Here is a 21,056-nt window from a genome sequence, read left to right as displayed (position 1 = left end):
GTACAAAGCACTTTTTTTTTTTTTTTTAATGCAGCAGGTTCTTATTAGTCATCAATTTTATACACATCAGTGTATACATGTCAACCCCAATCGCTCAGTACATCACACTGCCACCACCACCACCCCACAGCTTTCCCCCCTTGGTGTCCACACGTTTGTTCTCTACATCTGTGTCTCAATTTCTGCCCTGAAATTGGATTCATCTGTACCATTTTTCTAGGTTCCACATATATGCGTTAATATATGATATTTGTTTTTCTCTTTCTGACTTACTTCACTCTGTATGACAGTCTCTAGATCCATCCAGGTCTTAACAAATGACCCAATTTCGTTCCTTTTTATGGCTGAGTAATATTCCATTGTATATATGTACCACATCTTCTTTACCCATTCGTCTGTCGATGGGCATTTAGGTTGCTTCCATTGACATGCCTATTGTAAATAGAGCCGCAGTGAACACTGGAGTGTATGTGTCTTTTTGAATTGTGGTTTTCTCTGGGTATATGCCCAAGTAGTGGGATTGCTGGATCATATGGTAATTCTATTTTTAGTTTTTTAAGGAACCTCCATACTGTTCTCCATAGTGGCTGTATCAGTTTACATTCCCACCAACAGTGCAAGGGGTTTCCTTTTCTCCACACCCTCTCCAGCATTTGCTGTTTGTAGATTTTTCTGATGAAGCCCATTCTAACCGGTGTGAGGTGATAACTCATTGTAGTTTTGATTTGCATTTCTCTAACAATTAGTGATGTTGAGCAGCTTTTCATGTGCTTCTTGGCCATGTGTATATCTTCTTTGGAGAAATGTCTATTTAGGTCTTCTGCCCATTTTTGGGTTGGGTTGTTTGTTCTTTGAATATCGAGCTGCATGAGCTGTTTATATATTTCGGAGATTAATCCTTTGTCCATTGATTTGTTTGCAAATATTTTCTCCCATTCTGAGGGTTGTCTTTTCATCTTGTTTATGGTTTCCTTTGCTGTGCAAAAGCTTTGAAGTTTCATTAGGTCCCATTTGTTTATTTTTGTTTTTATTTCCATTACTCTAGGAGGTGGATCAAAAAAGATCTTGCTGTGATTTATGTCAAAGAGTGTTCTTCCTATGTTTTCCTCTAAGAGTTTTATAGTGCCCAGTCTTCCATTTACATCTCGAATCCATTTTGATTTTATTTTTGTGTATGGTGTTAGGGAGTGTTCTAATTTCATTCTTTTACATGTAGCTGTCCAGTTTTCCCAGCACCACTTATTGAAGAGACTGTCTTTTCTCCATTGTATATCCTTGCCTCCTTTGCCATAGATTAGTTGACCATAGGTGCATGGGTTTATCTCTGGGCTTTCTATCTTGTTCCATTGATCTATGTTTCTGTTTTTGTGCCACTACCATATTGTCTTGATTACTGTAGCTTTGTAGTATAGGCTGAAGTCAGGGAGTCTGATTCCTCCAGCTCCGTTTTTTTCCCTCAAGACTGCTTTGGCTATTTGGGGTCTTTTGTGTCTCCATACAAATTTTAAGATTTTTTGTTCTAGTTCCATTAAAAAATGCCATTGGTAATTTGATAGGGATTGTGTTCAATCTGTAGATTGCTTTCAGTAGTATAGTCATGTTCACAGTATTGATTCTTCCAATCCAAAAAATGATATATCTCTCCATCTGTTGGTATCATCTTTAATTTCTTTCATCAGTGTCTTATAATTTTCTGCATACAGGTCTTTTGTCTCCCTAGGTAGGTTTATTCCTAGGTATTGTATTCTTTTTGTTGCAATGGTAAATGGGAGTGTTTCCTTAATTTCTCTTTCAGATATTTCATCATTAGTGTATAGGAATGCAAGAGATTTCTGTGCATTAATTTTGTATCCTGCAACTTTACCAAATTCATTGATTAGCTCTAGTAGTTTTCTGGTGGCATTTTTAGAATTCTCTATATATAGTATCATGTCATCTGCAAACAGTGACCGTTTTACTTCTTCTTTTCCAATTTGTATTCCTTTTATTTCTTTTTCTTCTCTGATTGCCGTGGCTAGGGCTTCCAAAACTATGTTGAATAATAGTGGTGAGAGTGGGCAGCCTTGTCTTGTTCCTGATCTTAGTGGAAATGGTTTCAGTTTTTCACCATTGAGAATGATGTTTGCTGTGGGTTTGTCATATATGGCCTTTATTATGTTGAGGTAGGTTTCCTCTATGCCCACTTTCTGGAGAGTTTTTATCATATATGGGTGTTGAATTTTGTCAAAAGTATTTTCTGCATCTATTTGATCATATAGTTTTTCTCCTTCAATTTGTTAATATGGTGTATCACATTGATTGATTTGCATATATTGAAGAATCCTTACATCCCTGGGATAAATCCCACTTGATCATGGTGTATGATCCTTTTAATGTGTTGTTGAATTCTGTTTGCTAGTATTTTGTTGAGGATTTTTGCATCTACATTCATCAGTGATATTGGTCTGTAATTTTCTTTTTTTGTAGTATCTTTGTCTGGTTTTGGTATCAGGGTGTTGATGGCCTCATAGAATGAGTTTGGGAGCGTTCCTTCCTCCGCAATTTTTTGGAAGAGTATGAGAAGGGTGTTTGTTAGCTCTTCTCTAAATATTTGATAGAATTCACCTGTGAAGCCATCTGGTCCTGGACTTTTGTTTGTTGGAAGATTTTTAATCATAGTTTCAAATTCATTACTTGTGATTGGTCTGTTCATATTTTCTATTTCTTCCTGGTTCAGTCTTGGAAGGTTATACTTTTCTAAGAATTTGTCCATTTCTTCCAGGTTGTCCATTTTATTGGCATAGAGTTGCTTGTAGTAGTCTCTTAGGATGCTTTGTATATCTGAGGTGTCTGTTGTAACTTCTCCTTTTTCATTTCTAATTTTATTGATTTTAGTCTTCTCCCTCTTTTTCTTGATGAGTCTGGCTAATGGTTTATCTTCTAAGAATAAAATTCTTCTTCTAAGAATTTTGTTTATCTTCTCAAAGAACCAGCTTTTAGTTTTATCGATCTTTGCTATTGTTTTCTTTGTTTCTATTTCATTTATTTCTGCTCTGATCTTTATGATTTCTTTCCTTCTGCTAACTTTGGGTTTTGTTTGTTCTTCTTTCTCTTGTTCCTTCAGGTGTACGGTTAGATTATTTATTTGAGATTTTTCTTGTTTCTTGATGTAGGCTTGTATAGGTATAAACTTCCCTCTTAGAACTGCTTTTGCTGCATCCCATAGGTTTTGGATTGACGTGTTTTCATTGTCATTTGTGTCTAGGTATTTTTTGATTTCCTCTTTGATTTCTTCAGTGATCTCTTGGTTATTTAGTAATGTAGTGTTTAGCCTCCATGTGTTTGTATTTTTTACTTTTTTCCCCCTGTAATTCATTTCTAATCTCATAGTGTTGTGGTCAGAAAAGATGCTTGATATGATTTCAGTTTTCTTAAATTTACTGAGGCTTGATTTGTGACCCAAGATGTGATCTGTCCTGGAGAATGTTCCTTGCGCACTTGAGAAGAAAGTGTAATCTGCTGTTTTTGGATGAAATGTCCTATAAAAATAATTAAATCTATCTGGTCTACTGTATCATTTAAAGCTTCTATTTCCTTATTTATTTTCATTTTGGATGATTAGTCCATTGGTATAAGTGAGGTGTTAAAGTTCCCCACTATTATTGTGTTACTGTCAATTTCCTCTTTTACAGCTGTTAGCAGTTGCCTTATGTATTGAGGTGCTTCTGTGTTGGGTGCATATATGTTTATAATTGTTATATCTTCTTTTTGGATTGATCCCTTGATCATTATGTAGTGTCCTTCCTTGTCTCTTGTAACATTCTTTATTTTAAAGTCTATTTTATCTGATATTAGTATTGCGACTCCAGCTTTCTTTTGATTTCCATTTGCATGGAATATCTTTTTCCTTCCCCTCACTTTCAGTCTCTATGTGTCCCTAGGTCTGAAGTGGGTCTCTTGTAGACAGCATATATATGGGTCTTGTTTTCATATCCATTCAGCAGGCCTTTGTCTTTTGGTTGGAGCATTTAATCCGTTCACGTTTAAGGTAGTTATCGATATGTATGTTCCTAAGACCATTTTCTTAATTGTTTTGGGTTTGGTTTTGTAGGTCCTTTTCTTCTCTTGTGTTTCCCACTTAGAGAGTTTCCTTTAGCATTTGTTGTAGAGCAAATTTGGTGGTGCTGAATTCTCTTAGCTTTTGCTTGTCTATAAAGCTTTTGACTTCTCCATCGAATCCGAATGAGATCCTTGCCCGGTAGAGTAATCTTGGTTGTAGGTTCTTCCCTTCATCTCTTTAAGTATATCATGCCACTCCCTTCTGGCTTGTAGAGTTTCTGCTGAGAAATCAACTGTTAACCTTATGGGAGTTCCCTTGTATGTTATGTGTCATTTTTCCCTTTCTGCTTTCAATAATTTTTCTTTGTCTTTAATCATTGCCAATTTGATTACTATGTGTCTTGGCGTGTTTCTCCTTGGGTTTATCTTGTATGGGACTCACTGTGCTTCCTCGCCTTAGGTGGCCATTTCCTTTCCCATGTTAGGAAAGTTTTCGAGTATAATCTCTTCAGATATTTTCTTGGGTCCTTTCCCTCTCTCTTCTCCTTCTGGGACCCCTATAATGCGAATGTTGTTGCGTTTAATGTTGTCCCAGAGGTCTTTTAGTCTGTCTTCATTTCTTTTCATTCTTTTTTCTTTATTCTGTTCTGCAGCAGTGAATTCCACCATTCTGTCTTCCAGATCACTTATTCGTTCTTCTGCCTCAGTTATTCTGCTATTGATTCCTTCTAGTGTAGTTTTCATTTCAGTTATTGTATTGTTCATCTCTGTTTGTTCTTTAATTCTTCTAGGGCTTTGTTAAACATTTATTGCATCTTCTCCATCTTTGCCTCCATTGTTTTTCTGAGGCTCTGGATCATCTTCACTATCATTATTCTGAATTCTTTTTCTGGAAGGTTTCCTATCTCCACTTCATTTGGTTGTTTTTCTGGGGTTTTATCTTGTTCCTTCATATGGTACATAGCCCTCTGCCTTTTCATCTTGTCTATCTTTCTGTGAATTTGGTTTTTGTTCCACAGGCTGCAGGACTCTAGTTCTTCTTGCTTCTGCTGTCTGTCCTCTGGTGGATGAGGCTATCTAAGAGGCTTGTTGCAACCAAAATATTTCTAATGAATATATCTGGTGTTCTCTCAGACTGCTCTCTTTTATTTTATGGTCTAATTCATGAAAGAATTGGATATATTTACTGCTTCCAATTCTCATTTTCTACTCATTCCCTCACCCAGTCTTGAAAGTCACCAAGAATCTTCCAGCACCTAGTTTAAATAGCCGTTTCTCAATCCTGCTATTCCTTGATTACACAAGTGTCATTAACTAATCAGCTTCTATATTCTGGAAACTTCCTCCTTTTTGGGGGTTCTATTGCTGATTCATCCCCAAGTTCTCCTCTGGCTTCTTTATCTCCTGCCGTTCTCAAATATAACTGTTTCCCAAGGCTCTGTCTTTTTTCCATTCTACCTCTCTCCCTTAGTAATTTCACCCCCACTTCTAGTTCTAGCTGTGAATACATTTAACTTAAACAATAGCCCTCCTCACCTCCAAGTTCACGCCAAAGCTCTATTCTCTTTTCCAAATAGATCCTTGCTCCATGTATGTCATTCCCTTCTTTAAAAGTTGATACCCCTCCCCCTCCATTGCCTTCAGAATCAAGACTAGACCCTTGTATTCAAGTCTGACTATAAAATTTCTCCCTAATTTTGATCCAATCTACCTTTCCAAGCCCATTTTTGTTTGACTCAGATCTTAACTTCATGTAGTTTTCTCATATTCTTCTAAGCACTTGGAGTTGTTCATGTCTGATTTGAAACCCCAGGGCCTAGGAGAATCCCCCATCAATAGAAAATACTTATTTTGTGTTTGACTGATGAGGGAGTGAACAAATGAATGAATGAGCAAACAAGTGAAGCCTGCTGTCTTTCCCCTGCATCCCCCCGCCAGCTTTGCCTCCCCTTCTGATTTTGACTCAGAGGAAGTTTCTGTCCAGCTCAGAATAGCTTTCTGGTTTCATCCTTTCTTCAGAAGATATTGCTTAATGGCTCAAAGGTTGTTCTCTGTTTTATGAAACAAAACTTTGTGTTCTCAGTTGATTATGTGTCTAGGCTCTCGAGCAAATCCATAGCTATGCTTTTGAGTTAAGGCTTGGCCCTGCTTAGTCTCAGTTCTATCTGGAGGTGTAAGAGCCCTCACTTGTAGGTGGAGAGACCTCCTATAATCAAGTATTTCTTAACTCGTGTCTACAGGGTATGGATCCCTTTGAATTAATGGAACAAAATGCCTGTATTCTAGGGATCATTAAGGATCTCAAATGTGAATTTTATGCCAACTAGCTAATGGAAAATAAAATCAACTGAATTGATGACAATGTCCATTAAACTGATCTACCTCCCTGTAGTCTAATTCCAGAGTCATCCAGCAAGCCTCTAACTATAACATGGATATCCATATCCCAAGAAATTTTCTTGAGAATGGAATTTTTCATTGAATAGCGTTAACTTAGCACGGTGGTTATAGAGTTTTTTTTTTTAAAGACAACTTGAGATTATTTATGTCACAATATCAAATGAGTCTACTTCTAAATTTCATTTGTAGTTATATGTAATCATATCTCCAGAAGGATTCATACCTGGATCAATTTAGATATCATTTGAAAACCTGTGGAAAATATTTGTAATGGTTGTTCCATTTGACAAAGAATATCAATCTTCAGTGCAAAAGACAAAGGCACAAAAAAAGGAGGTGGGAGAGGTAATAAAGACACAGTATTACAAATCTTTTACCTCTTTGGACTCCACCCCCAGCACTGGGTAACTGAACAGCCCTGTAGGGCTTCCGCAAGGTCCCCATTTCTAACCATTACATCCAGAGCTGCAAGCAAACTATGAGACCTGTGAAATTCCCCTCAGGCTCTACCTGTTAGTGGTCTGCACTGGAAAATCATTGCAACCAGAGGAAGTTTGGGGTGGCCAGGCAAAAAGACTAGTCCCTGTGAATTTCCCTCCTCTCTCAATAGAATTGACTATGAAGGCTGCCAGTGACGTTCACTCCCTGGGGATAGAGAAAAATTAAATATACTTCTTTGAGACCACTTCTATAAATGTGCTCCTCTCTTTCTTCTGGGATGGCACAACTGAAAATTGGCTTATTGAAGCAGTTAAATACTATTTATCTAGTATTTAACAAACCCCTAGAATCTAGCTTCTATGAAGTAATGTTATAAGAAATGTCTTTACATTTATGGTAAAACATCTGGCAACAAGCCACTGTCCATTAATGCCTTTTAAAATGTACACTGTATAAAAAGCCTTATGATAATTCCTTATAGGACATAGAGTTAGGAGAATGTTTGCCTCCCTTGAAAATATGATCAGCTTCCTCTCATTAGATCAGAAGACTTAGGGAATACCTTGGGTTTCTGTTTCCATCGTTGCCAAAAATCTCAGGATTACCTCCTCTACTCAAATACAATAGCCCCCCTTACCTGCAGTTTCCTGGCATTTCCTAACCGCCATCTCCACACTGGATCATCCTTTAACGGTTCTGTTATTTTATCTTGGCCTTGAGTCTAGCTCATTTCAAATATTCACAAAATAAATAGACTATAAACGAAATAAAACATTAAAAACCTAAAACGAATGAAGCTACATAATCATGACCTAGGGTCATGGTGGATGATGGGCCTTCCCTGATGCTGGAAGTTTTCATGCAGAGGTTAGATGAACATCTGGCTGGGATGTGCTATAAACAACAGCTATAATTATTTCACAGTTTTAGGGCAAAGGACAGCCAAAACAAATTCTAGGTAATAAATAAGGTGGGTTTGTTCCTTCCTGCTGTATTCCTTAGTGTTTTCATCTAGGACATCACAGCATGTTCCAGTAAGATTCATTGTGGTTAAAAAAAGAAAACAAAAGAAAAAGAAAACAAAATGTGCATTCCTGTGGTGTCTGTCAGATGGGGCATCCAAAACCTTGGCTGATTTTTGTAAACAGAATAATACACTATATGCTATTATTAGTAGTTCATAAATTTGGTTTATAGACCCTCTCAAAATCTGTAGACCCTCTTAAAATCCAGTGGAGACTATAAACTCTCTCTCTCTCCAGAAAAATATACATATAAACTGAAATGTGCATGTAATGCCTAGGGTATTCAATGAGCCTCTGAAGCCCATCAGCAGATCCTCTATGTGCATTATGTTGCTTCTAGCTAAAGTTGGTATGTCTGTGTAGAGGAAAGGAAGACTACAAAAGATTTAGCAAGTCTTGGCCAACTGCTTAAATATGGGCCAACTCTCAAAAGTTGCCTCCCTCTTTTCATTTTTTGATATGAGAGTAAGATGGTTTCCTAAAGCAGTTAGGAAAGATGGGAGTGATGGGATATGAGTATATAGATGCTAATAAATGAGTTATTCACAAATGAATAATTCAGAAGAACTGAGCTCTCATATGGAGTGAGGAGAAGCTCTTGCCCTTATGTGTGTGAGTCGCAGGGCTCCAGCCGAGGTCATTTCCAGCAAGCACCCTCCTTGAAGTTGGTACAGAGATAAAAAGAATCCAAAGTAGGTGGCACCATCAAGTGCTAGAAAGAGGATAGGCTTGTAAGCAGAGGTCCCATATGCAGTGTCTTCAAGGGCCAGGCAGGGACAATAGGTGACACAGTAGGAAGTGAGGAGTGTGGTGGTCCCTGGAGAATCACCCTCCCAAATGCTCATTGTTCAAGTGCATAAAAAGCAGTGTTTCACACACACACACACACACACACACACACACACACACACACACACACTCCCACAAAAGAGTGTCTGCGGCTGGCTTTTGCCATCTCTGGAGTCAGATGATTGTAGGTTGAATTCCAGGTCTGCTTCTTATTAGTGGGGGACCTTGGGAATGTGTCTTAACCACCTTAAGGCTCAGTTTCATTCTTTGTGAAATAGAGACAGTATCATGTGTCTTTGAACTATTGTCATAAAAATTTGTGATAATGTAAATAAAGTGCCCAGCACTAGTCTTTGTACATACTATAAAATGTAGCTATTATTAGAGCCCCAGGATCTAACTGTGCATCTATCTTCCTGAAAATGTATGGGTCAATAGAAATTTAGAAGTGAAGGTTACCAGAGACCTCTAAAGCTCTTTTGAGTAACTATAGTATGCTTTTAAGCTAAGTTATCTTAGCATTCAGGAGTTACCTACCAATGGTATTCAACCTTAATGGATTGTTTTAGTTACAGAGGGCTTCTGCATGAGGAGGAAAAGAAAAGAATTCTCATATAGTCTTCAGGGCTCTGAGGGGTGCCGATCCCTAAAAGGGGTTACATATCAGCCCCATAAGCAGCTGATACATTATCAGAGATTAATTGACTGGAGGAGGCAAGAACTAAGTGACATGAAGGGAAAGTCAGAGAAGTACAGCAACTATCACCATTTAACAACCTTCAGCACCATTGCTAAAGATGCAGCTCTCAGCTTTAGCAACGTAAAGGCAGTAATTACTTGTTTACCTCTTTTCTCCAGGGCAGGGATTTGGGTGAGGCAAGTGAGGCAAGATATTGCAGGTGTAGGGTGGAAACCTGTCTTTATTTGAATTTTTGATGTTTCCTTTATCATGGGTTTTTTGCATTAAATTTTAATACTTTTAAAAATACTTATTAAGATATTATTTATCTTAATTACTAAGTTTTTGGCATCCCTTAAATTTTCCACCCTAGACCCAGCCCTGTTCTTCTCTGAATTTTAAATTGTTGAAGTACAGGTGTGTTTCATTCAGTGATTCACAGAAGGATCAACAAGACTTAACAGCATGTTATATTCATAGCTAAGATTTATTACAGCAATGAACACAGAGTTAAAGCAGCAGGGAAAAAAGAAGGGTGTTGTTGGAGTCCAGAGAGGTCCAGCACAGAATTCTGATGTTCTTCCTTGTCCAGGGATACTTAGGAGAGTGTTCTCCCTAGCAGTGAACTTCAGGGACATGTGTGGAATGTCTCTGCCTAGGGATGCCTTTTTGATTCTCTGGGTCTGAGTTTTTTTATGTGGGGACTGGTCACATAGACATATCTTGCTAAGCAACCATAGCTACACAACCAGCCATGACAATGGAAACTTAGGACCCCAACAATAAAACTAGGTGCACATCATCATTATTGACGTTTATGCAAAACAACTTGACAAGCCAGCAATGGCATAGTCCGGTGCTCCAGATACATATAACAAAATCATCCATCACTAACACGAGGAACACTGGAGGACCACATTACCCAGGGGTTGGTGAAGGATCACTCATGGTTCTCTTGGAGACATGCCAGGAGCAAGCAACCAGACCTGCTACATTAACTTTTTTCTCACATGGATTCATGTGGAAAATCAAAATGTCACCTTTATTAAAAGTAGGAGTAGGGCTTCCCTGGTGGCGCAGTGGTTGAGAGTCCGCCTGCCGATGCAGGGGACATGGATTCGTGCCCCGGTCCGGGAAGATCCCACATGCCACAGAGCGGCTAGGCCCCTGAGCCATGGCCGCTGAGCCTGCGCGTCCGGAGCCTGTGCTCCACAACGGGAGAGGCCACAACAGTGAGAGGCCCGCGTACTGCAAAAAAAAAAAAAAAAAGTAGCAGTAGTGCTAAATTGTGGTAGTTGAAGAACATGGCTTGGATCCATGTCAAAAGATTTCCCACTTGTAGCCTAGACCTTGAGATGACCCCCCCTCTACGGTAGAATCTGGGGCTGCAGAAGACAAACTTCCCCACCCAGGTGGAGGAGATACTGCTGCTTTTCATAACTATTTATCCCCTTTTACTGCTGCTTTTCATAACTATTTAGCCCCAAAAAGGGAGGACAGAGGGTGATAGCTTTCCAGAGCTATGTTTAGAAAGCAGATGTTAGGCTCACTTCAAATGTGCTTTCCAGAAGAACAGACCTGTCCCTTGAGCAAACACTCCCAAAAAGGGAGAGGAGGATAGGCATGAGCTCATGCCTTTGTCTAGGCTCAGCTGACAAGCTCGCCTTTGAACTTGGGGAGAAGTGAAGGGATATAGGAAACAGGTATATTTTCCCAATAATAGACAGTTGAGCAGATGGTCTAATGGAAACATGAGAACTAGAGTATATGCCATTGAAAGGAATGGCTCCAAAAGTATTTTTATCCCGAAGAACAAAATTCCATCCCACACTTCCAGTAATGGGCAGGATGACATCTAACCTGGCCAGAGTCCAAAATCACTTGTCCTATTCTCAGTGTAGCTTGAGATGAATTCCCACAACATTAGACTCATGCCTCTTATTCCCTTCAACAGAAAGCCACATCGTCCTGAGTGACTAACTCTCAGGCAGCTTCAGTTGATGGCATAGAATAAGGGTTGGCAAACTATGGCCCCGGGGCCAAATCTGACCCTCAGCTTTACTGGGACACAGCCATGCCCATTTGTTTAACTAATTACCTGCAGCTGCCTTCGCACTACAATAGCTGATTTTGTTGCAGGAACGGGAACCCCTTCCAGGGCCCGAGAGTGGGTTCTTGTCTAACACTCAGAAATGAATTGTCCAAGGAGACACACGTGCTGACAAAGCAAGAGACTTTATTGGGAAGGGGAGCCCGGGTGGAGAGCGGCAGGGTAAGGGACCCCAGGAGAACTGCTCTGCCACGTGGCTCAGTCTCAGGCTTTATGGTGATGGGGTTAGTTTCCGGGTTGTCTCTGGCCAATCATTCTGACTCAGGGTCCTTCCTGGTGATGCGCACATCGCTCAGCCAAGATGGATTCCAGTGAGAAGGATTCTGGAAGGTTGGTAGCACATATGGACTGGCGTCTCCTCTCTCCTTTCGACCTTTCCCGAATTCTTCCAGTTGGTGGTAGCTTGTTAGTTCCACGTTCCTTACCAGGACCTCCTGTTGTAAGATAACTTATGCAAGTGGTTACTGTCGTGCCTGGCCAGGACAGACGGTTTTGGTCAGTGGTTCCCCTAACAACTCAGGTAGCCTTTTTTTTTATATATAAAAGGAAGTTTATGGCTGCATTATCATTATAAAAAATGGACTATATTCTTAATATTATTATATAATTTATAGACTTATATAGAAAAAATTTAGATTTACATAAAAGTTGCAGATAGTACAGAGAGTTGATTTGAGTAGTTTTGACAGAAACGATATGGCCTACAAAACCTAAAGTGGGTATTATCAGGCCCCTTACAAAAAAAGTTTGTCAACTCCTAACATAGGAGAAAAAAGCACTTTAGTCATTATTTATGCCACCAGTGTGCTAAGAAACAGATGCATAGGCAGTTTCTAAATCTGCTACAGGAAAATGAAAGTGAATTAGTATGTTACTGAAATCTCACAACTGGAACAAGTTGAGAAAAAGGCCAGCATAGATTAGGGAAAAGTAAGTGAACAGATTGCTTTATATGCTCTTTTCTTGAATGCAAGTACATACAAATTCAAGCTGTTTGAAACAGACTATTTCGAAGGGACTGTGTCCTCTTGGTTGGATTTTGCTCAACTCCAAAAACCTTAACTGACCTCCTTGCATCTGCAGAGTCTGCCCTGGGTGTTGTGAAAGTCAAAGAGGAGGTGTACAAATACCTGCCATGTGATGCAGATGGTTCTAGGGAAGGAAGGGGTGTGGGTGGAGTCAGAGAAGGAAGCCAAGATAGGAACAGACGGTGATTAACACTGTCCACCTCTCAGCAGAAGGTTGAGGTACTTTTAAACATTCTCTTGTTGGACATCTCCTTTTCATCTTATTCATCAGTTTTAATGTCTTAATAAACCCTTCCTAAAGAAAAAGAACATCATACTATTTCAAATTATAAACTTGTACATACAAATACTTCCACAGCCATCCTCCAAGAAGTATCTCGTGTGGGTTGGTTGTTGGGCTTTTTGGTTCGTGTTGTGATGGTTGCTGTTGCTTGGAGAATTTTGTTGCTGTTGTTGTTGTTTTTAACTCACTACAGAGGGCTGAAAATTGTTGAGCTTTCATACAGCTGGTCCAAATATAACTTCAGTGTTGACTCAACTAAATTGCATGTCAACTGGCCAATGCATTTTGTAGTTATTCTATGAGGACCTCACTAGCCAGACTCCTTAATTTATGTTCTCAGAAGTCACTGCCTCTCCAGCCCCTTTGCATTTTCCCAGCAGCAGGAATAAACTCTTTGTAGATGATTGAATGTCTTTGGCATACAGAACTGCCTCTGGTTGCACCTGGGTGGTGGGTAATGAGAGGATGGTGTTCACTTTATTATTCTGTTTTTGTGTATGTTTGAAAATGTCCATAATAAAACTTCAGGGTTTTTTTTTTAACTGATTGTTGGCTATAGTTGGTTCTCTAATGCAGGAACAGCCAGGTCTTTGCAAACTGGAGCTTGTAATTTTCATTAGCAGTCATTGCTAGGGTGGCAGCCATACATGAAAAATGAAGTCATTGAGAAGAACAAGGTAAACACTGCTTCCTAATGCTTCAGAGTGGAGCATGCTCTTGAGAGGTACAGCCAAACATTCAGGTTAAAATGAGAAAATATTTTGAGCAGAAATTATATGTTAATGGCTTTGCATATATATCCTTTCAAAAGAAAGTTACTTATAAAATAAGCTCTTATCAGTAAGCTGCTCCTCATTTATTAACTACTTTTATTAAACTCCTATATGCAAAGGCCCATGCTAGACAGGGAGACACAAATATAAAATTTGTCTTTGGGCTTCCCTGGTGGTGCAGTGGTTGAGAGTCTGCCTGCCAATGCAGGGGACATGGGTTCAAGCCCTGGTCTGGGAAGATCCCACATACCTCAGACCAACTGGGCCCGTACGCCACAGCTGCTGAGCTTGCGCGTCTGGAGCCTGTGCTCTGCAACAAGAGAGGCCACGATGGTGAGAAGCCTGCGCACCGCAATGAAGAGTGACCCCCACTTGCCGCAACTAGAGAAAGCCCTCGCACAGAAACGAAGACCCAACACAGCCAAAAATTAATTAATTAATAAATTTTTTTAAAAAAGAAAAAAGAAACTACCATTTGTAAAAAAAAAAAAAAAAAATGTCTTTGGCAAATTGGACAAAGAAAGAATAAAATAGATAACACCTAATCCCCGAAACTTAACACAGAATCTTGGACCCGGACCTCAGTGACCAGAAATCAGCATAGTTCAACTCATTTCAGGCCTAACACCATTAATAGAGCACCTACTCTGGGTAAGGTTCTGGGCTAGATACTAAAACTATGGGCGGGAAAATAAAGTACAGTCCCCATCCTTGGTCTAGTGGGGAAGACAGATAACAAAATCAACTCTTTAATTGTGGAATGCACTAGAATAGTGGATACTATGAGATGACAGAGAAAGACTTCAGGGAAGTCTTCATGAGTTAACTCTTAAAGGATGCTTAAGATTAGCAAGTGATTTAAAGCTGGGAAGAAGAAGAGAGTTAAAAAAATGTCACAGGCACAGGTCAGGAATTATTTGATAATCATACACCAGTAGTATAAAATAGTAAAATTATCACTAGAATGTGAGCTCTGTGAGGGGCTTTTGTCTTGTTTTGTTCACCATATGTCTGGCTCATGGTAGTCACTCACTAAGTATTTATTAAATGAATAAATAAATCCAACTATAAAGTGTTGCTAGAGTCCAGAGTTTACGGTAGAGAGTGACAGTGGAGCTAGAAAGGACAAGGTCGAGGAATTCTGGTAAAAAGCTTGGATTTTATGATGATGGAGAAACACTCAAGAATTTCACAGAGAAAGCATGATGGGATGTGTGTTTTTGAGCTTCAAGGGGGAGAAGAGACCTCAGGGGCACAGACCGGAGAAAGAGAAACCAATCTGTAAGCTGTTACTAAAACCCAGAGGGAAGTTGATGGGGTAAAATCCATGGAATTCGGAGACAAATTTAATGTCACCTAAAGCCACCCGAATGCCTAGCATGAAAAAGACTGGCAATACCAACTGTTGTCAAGCATGTGGAACAACCAGAACCCTCATCCCCTGCTGGTGGAGTGTACATTGATGCAATCACTTCGAAAAACTGTTGGGTATCTCCTACTAAAGCTGAACTCAGTAACCCCCCTTTCAGGTAGACAACAGAACCCAACAAGAATGGGTGTTCATTTGCCCCCAGAGATGTCCCCACAAAGTTGTGGAAAAGGATGTTCCTAGCAGCACTCTTGGTCATAGCCAAAATGGATAAACTGTGTTATAGTCGTGCAATAGAATGCTAAAAAACAATACTGAAAAATGAATGTGTGGCCATTACACAGATAAATCTCAGAAACATCATGCTGAGTGAAAGAAGCCAGACACAGAAGAATACACACAACATACTGTAGAATTCCATGTATAAAAGTTCAAAAACAGACTAAGCTCATTTATGGTGAAAAATCCAGAATAGTGTTTGGCTTTGGGCACAGGGTAATGATTGGGACCGAGGGACTAAAGCTATATCTGCATCTTGATCTGGACATGGTTACACAAGTGGGCTCTCTTTTGTAATAACTCCCCAAACTGTATGCTGACATGTGTGCAGTGTTCTGAATATATATGAATGTTTTAAGTGACCTCAGTTTCCTGGCTCAGGTACAAGGGTGGGTGATGGTGCCCTGCACTAGGCTCAATGTATCTAAAAGGAAGAGGAGTCACACTCAACAGTAGCCAAGCACAGGCATGCCACATCCCCATGGTCATGGAAATCACCCCTCCCTGGAAATCTCCCTTCAGGCCTGTGCCTTCCTATTTCTAATACACTTATAGATTGTCCACCCCTCCATGCAGGGCAGTGTCCTCCAAGAAGAGAGGCCCATCTTTAGGGGCCCCCAAACTCTCTTTGCCTCCACACTGCTTTTTGGCAGTGGGGGAGATCCTAAGATAAGGAGTCATAATCAGATCCACTAGAGTTATTGCCATAAGAATGACAAAAATGTCATCTTCTAGACCACTGGGGGTGTGGGGGACTGTCTAGAATTACATGGCGGTGGTCGTGGGGAGCAGACACACCTTGGGAACTTCTCATCCCTGCTTTGCCAGTGCCTTTCTTCTGCTCACGTGTACCCTTCACTGGAGTCAAGCCACTCCTGAAGCAGAGTAGAGGATGGAGACTCAGGAGGGATCTTGGACAGAGGGCGCAAGGAAGGACAAGTGGGAGCCACTGCAAACATAGTACCTTTCCAGCTCCCATGGAGAAAGACTGAGACTGGGGTGAACCCCAAGCCTCTCCCATCCTGCATTCCACCCCAGCATTGGTTAGAGACAAGGCACAAATTTCCTTTCCAACCAGACTGAGCTGTCTAGAAAGTCCTAATACCCCCAAGTGAAAAAAGTATGCCCAAGGGCTTCCCTGGTGGCGCAGTGGTTGAGAGTCCGCCTGCCACTGCAGGGGACACGGGTTTGTGCCCCGGTCCGGGAAGATCCCACATGCCGCGGAGCGGCTAGGCCCGTGAGCCATGGCCACTGAGCCTGCGCGTCCGGAGCCTGTGCTCCACAATGGGAGAGGCCACAGCAGTGAGAGACCTGCATACCGCTAAAAAAAAAAAAAAAAAAAAAGTATGCCCAAGCTCCCAACCTCCAGCCTCATGGAGGATGCCAAGTCTTCCTTTGCCTCACCTTGGTCAGGAGTTCCCTGGCAATGGGTTCAGTACTTTGGTCAGTTGGCTAAGCTTAGCATCCTTTTCTTGTCCCCAGCCAAGTCTGGTCCTTCAGGTGGCCAAGCCCTGCCTATGTTATTGCCAGGACTTCTTGTCTTGGTACCTGCTCTAGCCTGAGAGGAGTATGAAACTCCCTTCATGCCCTAGAGGCACCATCCAGTTGCCACTGACTCTTGAGAAAGAGCCTTTTGCAGATCCTTTCTGACACCTTCCTCCCCTGGTGGCCAAGGCCAAGAGAACTATTTCTAGAGGAGATGGCTACAAACCAGACAACCCAGATTAATCATGAAATTCTGCACCCACACTTAGGTAACCCTATACTCAAGAATCAAAAGAGCAGTTTGCTGTTGTAAAAGTGGATCCCTGAGCAAGCCGGTAAGTGAAACGGGATCAAGACAGAGGCACAAGAGTGGGGTTTACTTTCAAGGAATAGAATGAACCATGATGCCCACAGGCACCATGCTGCTATAGGGGAAGCAGAATCATTAGATGTGGGCATAGTTTCTTCTCTGCTGCACACTGAGCACTGAAGTTAGTTCTAGACTTTTCTAACCCCTGCCCCCAAAGTCCTAACACCATTTCTGGCTGCTGAAACCTCCCTCACTGGAAACTCAAGTCTTCACCCAATCTCAGCCTCATTTTTTTAAAGGTTTTTTAAAAATATTTATTTGTTTATTTGGTTGTGCCAGGTCTTAATTGCAGCATGCATGTGGGATCTAGTTCCCTGACCAGGGATTGAACCCAGGCCCCCTGCATTGGGAGCGCAGAGTCCTATCCACTGTGCCACCAGGGAAGTCCCTCTCAGCCTCATTTTACCCACTCTTCCTTCTCTCCACCCACCTCATACAACTGGTACTAAACTGATCATGAATAGTTAAGGGTCTCTAACTTCCATACTTCATCAAACATAAGATGCGCATTGACAGATGCACCATTATTTTATCTCCCACTGGAAAGTGTTCCAAATAAAATATACCATCCCCTGTGAAATGCATCCTGATTCAGAGATGTGAGAATTTGAAAGGAAAATGTGCTCCTATGAATCAATTAAACTACTATTACCTGGGCTAAAGTCAGGGCATGGGAAATCACAAGCCATTTGATTTCAGGGGATCATGTATATGCATTAACAAGCCCTCAAGATCAGTGTATAAACGCTCTGAGAAGTTTCAGTGAGTGGGTTTCCTCATTTCCAACAACGTGGTATGTTTTAGATCTTAGTTTAGAGGAACATCGTGGAGAATTATATAAATCTGGCAAAATATTAGCATAAACAATTTTGAAAAGGTGCCAAATAATTAAAACATCAGAAATTTAATGTGTTTAATGTATGTTTAAAGTATCTTGCAGACGATGGAAATGAGTAGAGGATAAGTTTATAAACAGGAACAAAATTCCTCAAAGCTTCATCTTTGCCATATTTGAACCAATAAATATTTCACCTTTGTGTATCTGTGAACAGATTTTTGAACTTTGTGGAACTGATGCTAAAAAACTGGAAGAAAATATTCGAGAACTAATGTAAGCTGATCTCCAAGACAAAATATACTTGCAACGTTTTAAAAGGCCACCGTGAATGTGTTTGTGTTTTTATTCCCAGCAAACACTGTGGTGTTCTATTGATCTCTCTCCTAATGCTTTACAGGTTGAATTCCATATTGCGATCTCACTGCAAAAATTGTTGGAACTCTTGTGCTATCAGAGATCGTGTCATTTGCATTCTCTCACTTGGCCTTTGCACTTACTCTGAGCACATTCCTTAGGCAGCGTCCTTCACAGCAGAGGCCCTGCACAGCTAAGTAATACCAGCTCAGTGAGAAAGTTTTCCAGAGACTGTGGAAGATGGGATCCAACGCAGCAGTCAAGAAACAAATAAATGTCTTATTGGCCTGGTGCACTCCAAATACATAGAGGCCTCTTCCCAATTGAGTCATTGTTGGTGGTACAAAATTCTTCTCCAGTGTATCACCTTATATTAGAAATGTGTCATTGGATAAAAGCACATATAAACAGCTATGCTTACGTATATAAAAACTTATTACATGCTAGGCAATATGCCAAGCCTGTAGCTGAAATTCAGCCTCTGTATGCTGATACTGAATGGAATCTTGGAGACAGTTTTGGATGAAGTAGAAAAGAATTGCTTTACCGCTTTGCTGGGCAAAGGGGGCCATAGTGGGCTAATGCCCTCAAAACTGTGTGTCCTGACCTGGAGCGGGTAGTGAGGAGTTTTATAGTAAATGGTTCAAAGAGGAGGGCACGATCAGCTCGTGGACATTCTTTGACTGGTTGGTGGTGAGGTAACTGGGAGCCAGTATCATCAACCTTCTGATTCCAACTGCTCTGGGGTCTACATGCTTGTGGGCAGCATACAGTAAACTTCTTCCACCTGGTGGCGGTTTCAGTACAGTAAGTCCCTTACATACGAACCTTCAAGTTGTGAACTTTCAGAGATGCAAACATGAGTTCGCATGTCCAATCACGTAAATTAGTTCACGTGTCTGGCGTACATTGTCACATGCGTGCATCCTCTACAAGTGGTTGTGCTTTTGTGTACTTTACAGTACTGTATAGAGTACAGTAATATAGTATCTTTATTTCAAGCCCAGGATGTCCAGAAGCAAGCATAAAAGCAGCGGTGATGCAGCTGGTGCTACTGTAATTTTCAAGGTACTGTACTGTAAGATTAAACGTTTTCTTTATTTTTGTGTTTGTTTGTTATGTATTATTTGTGTGAAAAGTATTATAAACCTATTACAGTACAGTATTCTAAAGCCAATTGTGTTAGTTGGGTACCAAGGCTAACTTTGTTGGACTTATGAACAAAAGTGAACTTAGGAACACACTCTCGGAATGGAACTCATTCGTATGTAGGGGACTTATTGTATCTGAAAAACAGCTCATAGATATTGTTATATATGTCCCTTGAGGGGGAACCGGGACCTCGTCCCGAGGCCGCACTATTGTTTTTGTTTGTTTGTTTGTTTTTGCGGTATGTGGGCCTCTCACTGTTGTGGCTTCTCCCGTTGCGGAGCATAGGCTCCGGACACACAGGCTTAGCGGCCATGGCTCACGGGCCCAGCCGCTCCGCAGCATGTGGGATCTTCCCGGACCGGGACACAAACCCGTGTCCCCTGCATCGGCAGGCGGACTCTCAACCACTGCGCCACCAGGGAAGCCCTCTTGACCTTTCTTTAACCTTGAGTTGCTTATCTTGACCCTTAGGATGTTTAAGCTGAAACACTCTTACAGGATGGGAGCACGTTCTCTTTCTCATCTCTGATTTGCTGGTATTCAGCCCAATGCACAGACCAGAGGAGATCCAGAAGACACGAAACTAAATTCAATATGGAACCCTGAATGGGAACCTAGAGCAGAAAGGGGCATAAGTGGAAAAAATTGGCGAAGTGCAAGTAAAATCTGGTGTTTAGTCCTCAGTAACATACCAGTGTTGGTTTCTTAGTTTTGACATACACTATGATAATTTATTAACATCAGGGGACTGGGTACGAGGTATATGGGAACTCTCTTTACCCTCTCTGCAACTTTTCTGTAAATCCAAAATTATTCCAAAATATAAAATTTATTTTTTAAGATGCCTCCCTAACATGACTATAGGGGAGAAGCACTAGTGTTTTGTGAGCACATGTTATCCCTACTTGACCATGATTTGACCTAGGCTGGAAGTTAGGGAGTGCTTTCCTATGAAATGACTGTTGACCTGATGTCTTAAAAATGAGGAGGTGTTTTATGAAAATCACAGGTTGCAAAGTTAAAAAGCCTGGGACTTGGATATTAGAAGATTGTTTTGATTCCAAGAAAGTTTTTTTTTCTTTTTTACTAAAAAATCTTAATTATTGCTAGTGATGCCTTAGGCAGAGTAGGGCGTCCCCAAAGGAAAAGAACCAGATATCGCTTTTTTTTGATTTACTGAAGTGTAGCTCATTTACAATGTTGTGTAATTTCTGCTGTACAAGCAAAGTAATTCAGTTATACATATATATACATTCTTTTTCATGTTCTTTTCCATTATGGTTTGTCACAGGATATTGAATCTAGTTCCCTGTGCAATACAGTAGGGAGATACAGTATACAGATACAGCTTTTTGACATAAGAGAAGCCATTTTAGGCCTAAACCATTTTGTGATCTAAGCCTGGCGATAATGCTTGCCCTTGACCAGATCTCAGTAATTAATGATCTTAAGGGAACAAAGGAATGAAAAGCAGTCAAGAAACAATAGTTCAGAGATAAAGTCCTAGTTCCTCCTCAAGGGACATACATCACAATCTGATACAGATCTTTGAGTTCTGCAGGAATTAAGACCCCTACCCAGGTGGAGGATGTAACTATGCTGAGAACCCAGATTGGTTGCGGCCTAAGGAAAGATGGTGGTGA

The sequence above is a fragment of the Mesoplodon densirostris genome, chromosome 6 (assembly GCF_025265405.1).
Source record: "Mesoplodon densirostris isolate mMesDen1 chromosome 6, mMesDen1 primary haplotype, whole genome shotgun sequence".
In the NCBI taxonomy this organism is placed as follows: Eukaryota; Metazoa; Chordata; class Mammalia; order Artiodactyla; family Ziphiidae; genus Mesoplodon; species Mesoplodon densirostris.
The sequence above is the reverse complement of the archived record's forward strand: the minus strand, read 5'-3'. Positions refer to the sequence as shown.